This window comes from Ctenocephalides felis, unplaced genomic scaffold (genome assembly GCF_003426905.1).
Source record: "Ctenocephalides felis isolate EL2017-DRISC unplaced genomic scaffold, ASM342690v1 CF-g0.4_SCAFFOLD_01886, whole genome shotgun sequence".
Classification (NCBI taxonomy): domain Eukaryota; kingdom Metazoa; phylum Arthropoda; class Insecta; order Siphonaptera; family Pulicidae; genus Ctenocephalides; species Ctenocephalides felis.
In genome coordinates, this window is record NW_020538040.1 from 135,817,416 (window position 1) to 135,823,415 (window position 6,000).

The window sequence follows — 6,000 nt, forward strand, 5'->3', positions numbered from 1 at the left end:
GATTTTGCGGTCGTTTCAATTAATTAGTGTCGTGGCAGTTTCTTTTATCATTCCACAGTTAAACGCAATAATATATCATTTAACACTTTCGGGACGGCACCCATTTCAAAACAATCTACTTTACCGGCTGTAAACTTGACTTGAAGGACATACATTTATAATATTAATTTATTTTTGATCATTTTATAAAGAATGGTGACGTTCAAAACAATTTCCAAAATGCATAGCTGGTTGATTTTGACATGTTTTACAATAAAATGTTGTTCGCCGCCTTTCTCCTGGTGCTTTTCTGTCAGAACAGAAAATACAATCCCTTTTTCTTTCACTCGCATTTAGAATATGCCACTGCTTAGTCAGTATATTTGGTCATTTTTTTGCTGCCATAATGGTTTATTTTTTCTATTATATTGTCTATAAAGTAAAATAATCTATTGGATGTCTTATATTGCTTGGTATTTGTAGTCGGGGTGTTTGTTGATGTATGTCAATCTCGATTATTGAAGGAGAATCGAAACATTCGCTAATGTCTTTCCGCTCTTCATTTAATTTGTCGAACTTCTTCTTGTTTTTGTTGGTTTGATAATATCATCATCACATTCATCACTATCATCGGTGCGAATAGTAATTTCGTAAAATTTGTCTGTATTTGAAACTCATCTTCACTACTGCTTAATTTTCAAAATTCACCAGTCGTTTTGTCATATTTAAAAGCGCTAAGTCGTTATAAATATTAAAAAAAAGACCATAAAGCAAAGAAAAAGGCTAAAAATACTACTAAAATAACTTAAAATTATTATCAAAATACAATACTGTTTATCACTGCTATATGTGATTTATTCAACTTTTCGATGCAAACTGAGTCATTGTTTATAAAATAGCCTGTGCCTCACAGAGTATGTTTGTCCACTGAGGTGGACAGCCGTCCCCAAAGTGTTAATATAAACGATAATAATATATCGTTTTTTATGTGTCTCTTTCATTTTTATGAAAATATTGCTTTACAAATTGCTCGGTCGTTTTATCGTATTTAGAAAACAAATTGTTATGTAATAAGAAAAGGAAAAAAATACTTTGAAAATAACAAATAGTAAATTTCAAATACAGCATTATCTTGTCACTGCATAGATTTATTTAAAAAATGAGCAACCATTTTATCTCAAGGGCCAAATTTAAATTTTAAAGTTTTTTGGCAGGCCACACTTATTATTAATTTGTTGATAATTTATAAAAATAATTCTACTTTAGAAATGCTTGGCAGACCAAAAAAAAAATTTAAAAAGCCGCATAAAGCCCGCGGACCGCGGGTTGCTCATCCTTGATCTATTGTTTTCGATGCTTTAGTGCAAACTGAGTCATTCTGAATACGAAGTGCCGAGTGCCAAAGCGGATACAGCCGAGTGATATGCTAACCTTATGTTTTCCCCAAAAAGGGACAGCCGGCGCAAAGGGCTAATAGCTAGCAAATGTTACTTTCAGAGACCGATACTGCCGCATAACAGACAAATGTTATGGCAAGGCCATGTTAGGCTTCAACTCCCATACATTATACTACTGAATCATACTAAATACTGTCAAATTATCATGTATTTGCTGTGCATTCAGGCGTTTTACACATAAACTGCAACGTCACTCGTGTGTTGTGAACCTGAATCAGAAAGACCCTCTTATCTAACATCGTTTTTTTACATTTGTGCGGTATTTAAGTTATGTTTTTTATCTGACAACCCGAGAAAACCGTCTGACTGCACAGCAACCGCATGGCTTATGTCAATAGTTAGAACGAATTTATATGGAAAGTCTTTCATAGCATAGCCTTGCCATAACATTGGTCTGTTATGCGACAGAATCGGTCCCTCAATCTAATAGTATGTAATATTTTCATGATTGTCTAGTCTGATATTTGATTAATTGTTTATAATAATTTAATATGATCAAATACTATGATCGATGATGTTCATAGGTATCTTTTGCGTCAGCAGAGGCATTTATAATTTCTTCTTTTTGTGAAGTGTAAACTTGTTTCATCAAAGGATCAGTTTCATCACCGTTGTTATAGCCTATGTATATTCTTTTAGGTTTAAGAAGAAAATATAAAGAAATAACAAAGCAATATGGTATAGCTAAGAATCCTTCAATCTAATAATTATGAATATTGCTTATAAATTTTGATTCTCGAGTACATTGCTAATGTTATAGATGACATACAATTTTTTTTGTATTACAAAATAATTTTTATGTTCATTATAGTTTATAGCAAGTGGTAAAAAACTATTTCTTATTGTACAATTTGACGAAATTATAAATGATTAAGTAATTTATTACTTAAAATTCATTCCGAGAAAAAGAGTTGTAGCACTGGGGCTGATCATTAATTTTAGGTTTAAATTTTGCAATACGCAGGTTCAAATTTTATGATGATAGAAGAGAGTTTGTATCGTCGAAAAAGAATCGTAACTAATCGAAGTTGGTCTACTTGTTCGGGGTTTTTGGTAATAGTTAACGTTAAATCCACACGTTAAAATTCTTCGAATTATTATTTCACATAGAATAATTGATTTTCATCATACTAAATAGATTTTAACAACAATTGTGAGAAAGAGTAACAAAATTTTAAATTTTGTATTCCATTAATGATAAAAATGCCAATTAGTTGATTCTAATCGATAGATATATCAACAAAAAATTGAGAATAATTTCAAAATAAAATATTAAATGTATTTTCATGGTACCAAATATTTCTGATATTAGTGATTAATTCCAATTAATTCCGAGGCAGTCAGGTTATTTTTTTTAAATGTACATATACATTCATTAAATAAAATATAGATATATATTATATAAAGTTTTAAGGTTAAACTAAGAATTTCACACCTTCCACCAAAATTCATTGAATTTGTTAGTTTAATAGACCTGATTAGAGAATAAATAATAGTGGATATGTAATGTATTTGTGAATGTTTGTGGTTTGTTCCACCAACTTTATTCTTCTCGCACACTTTAAAACCTATATTGTAAATATTATGAAATGAATTGTGAAAAACTTTCAAAGTCTTCGTTTTGAAAATAATATAGCCAAAAGGCTGTATAGTGTTTCATATGAAGTTTTAAATTGCACAGTCGTACTATAATATAAATATTTGAATACAAAATTGATTTTTGAATTATTTTCATTTTTTAACATCCCGTAGGGTAAGTTATAGTAATCGCAAAAAAATCGAAAATGAAAATGTTTATATACCTTTACGTTTCAAAAGCTTCTGATCATTTTGGCATACCTTAGAAAAAGTTGATGTATGTGTGTGTGTGTGAGCGTGTGTGTATGTGCGGATGCGGATACAATTTAGCGTCGACTATTTCCAAAACACGGATCAATCGATTAGAATAATTCAAAAAACATTTTATTCCCACTGATAAGGAGACGTGCTGATTAGTTTTTTAGCAAAGGCAGGCCTAGCCGTTTCAAAGATACGGGGCAAAAGTGCCAAAAAAGGTAATTTAATTTTTGCGAGAACAGAGCGTCCGATTTGGATGATGCAAAAAACATTTTATTTGTATTGACAGAATGAAGAACTGGTGAAATTTTTGGAAAAGCAGGTATAGCGGTTTCGGAGATCCAATAAAAAAAGTAAAAAAATGCCATTGGGCGGACAAAAATGATCATTAGACATATTCACATCAAACTATCACATATTTTATAGAACGAAATTATCCGTTATACTGCAACGCGGCGCCCACGCGCTTCGATATTTCGTTTCTACGCAGCTAACGTGTTTTTGTAGTATAAAAGAATTAAATATTTGAAAAAGGTAATTTTTTTCGAAAATTTTAGAAATTCTCAAAAAACTATATTTTCAATATTTTCAAAAAAGTTGAAAGCTTTTTTAAAAATTCTAATTCTCGGCACGGGATGTTTCAGCAACTTGCGTTAAGGCACGATGCTATGCACCACTAGTTTAGTTTCAATCTTAACATTTTTTCGTTTTTTAGACACCATTTGTATACATAAAATTAATCCAATTAAATATCGCGTGCGTTGAATAAATAAGCAAAACAGCAAAATAAATCTGTAAGTTCTATAGTATAATCTGTGTTTTTATCAATACTCAATGACATTGTTACTAACTTGCAACAAACTACTCCAGATTTTATTTTATCAAAAAAGTTTTAATATAATCTATGTTGCTTTTACTACTCTTTTACGCATTTTGCCATACATGTGGAAACAATTTAATGTTTCTCAATAATTTTTACCCCCACATAACACAAATAAAGTACGCAAATTCGAATTAAAGACCTCGGATGCAATAAATATAAAGTAGGGCTAACGACAGAGCATAGATCACAGATGAAATAAAGCATGAAAATCGCGGTCCAAGAATGTCGGAAGGGAGAGCGCGGCATCCCCTATACGTCGGTTACATAGGAGAATCCTACCCCAGCATGCGCAAAGCGTGCTTCATCTTTCTATGTCATTTCAATTAATATAATCCTCGAGTTGACATTAATTGTGTAATGTGGCCAGTTAAAAAATGTAATAATGCCTACAGTCGGCAACGACAAACGTTCGGGGGAGGCTTCGCTTTTATAAACAGATAGTACAGAGAGGAATTAGGAAGCATTCATAACTGATGGTGCAGTGCATGGCCTCGTGCCTTAGGACAAAATGCGGGAACTTCTCGTACCAAAGATTATTTTTTTTTTAAAAAACTTAAACATTTTTCGAAACCTTTAAAAAAAATAGATTTTTGAGAATTTTGATATTATTGAAAAAAATTCACTTATGAAAATTTCCAATTTTTTATTTCGATTTTTTTTGAAAATTTTGAACTTTTTTCAAAGCAATCGTACTGCGTAGCTGTTTTAGAGAGAAAAAAAATCGAAGCGTGTGAGCAGTCTAGAGAGTGAACATTATAAATCTTGGTACGGAATCCATAGAAATTTATACAAAATTTATACTTATGAAAATCTCTATAAAAATCAAATAATTTGATGTGCATATGTCTACAGATCATTTTTGACCGCCAAATACTCTCAAAAATTTAATTACCATTTTTGGCATTTTTTGTCGCGTATCTTCGAAACGACTGGGTCAAAAACTAATCAGCACGTCTCCCCATCAAATGTTTATTGAATTATTCAAATCGGTTGATCCGTATGTCCAAAATCGTCGACGAATTTTTGTATCCACAAACACACGCGCACACACATCCATCCATCCATTTCTTCTAAGGTATGCCAAAATGTTCAAAAATCTTTGAAACGTAAGCATATATAAAAATGTTTATTTTAGATTTTTTGCGATTACAATAACTTCTACGGCTCGCTCGTAGGTGAGCGGCTAGAACGACTAGACCTGAATCAAAGGTCCCGGATTCGATTCCACTTTGAGCAGCCTGTTGTCAAGCAGTATGAGAACTCACTTCACTTGGAAATACAGATAACAATATGTTTCCAAGAGAAATAGACGTCGCCCGACAATGGTGACAATAAAAATATTCGCCCTATTACAGAAATTGTAATATATCATACAGATATGGGACAAATGTTGAGGTTGACATTTGTCAAACAGGCTAGTATTAAGTCTACAACAGTTTGGATTGGTGAAGTTATCTTACAAAATGTTAAAAAAAATATATACTACAGGTGTATGACATTGTGCTTGTCTCAACAAAATTCGTCGTTGGAACTTCCGTTCTGTAAAAAAAATAGGGTGATTAAATAAAGCTCCCGATATGTGTAAATCGACTCAATCAGTATGAATCTATATTTAGCAACTTTTGAAATCACGACGATAGAACTTTAATGATTTTTTATAGTTTAAGGTCTTTTTTAGGATCATAATATTTAAGAATAAATGTTTAAAATCCAAACCATCTAGATAGATCATGAGTTTTATTGTCATAAAAAAAATTGCAAAAATTACAAAAAAAAAAATGGTTCAGCCGATCTTTCACAAAAACTAATTAGCTCTATTCCAAATTTATCATTTGATTTTAAATT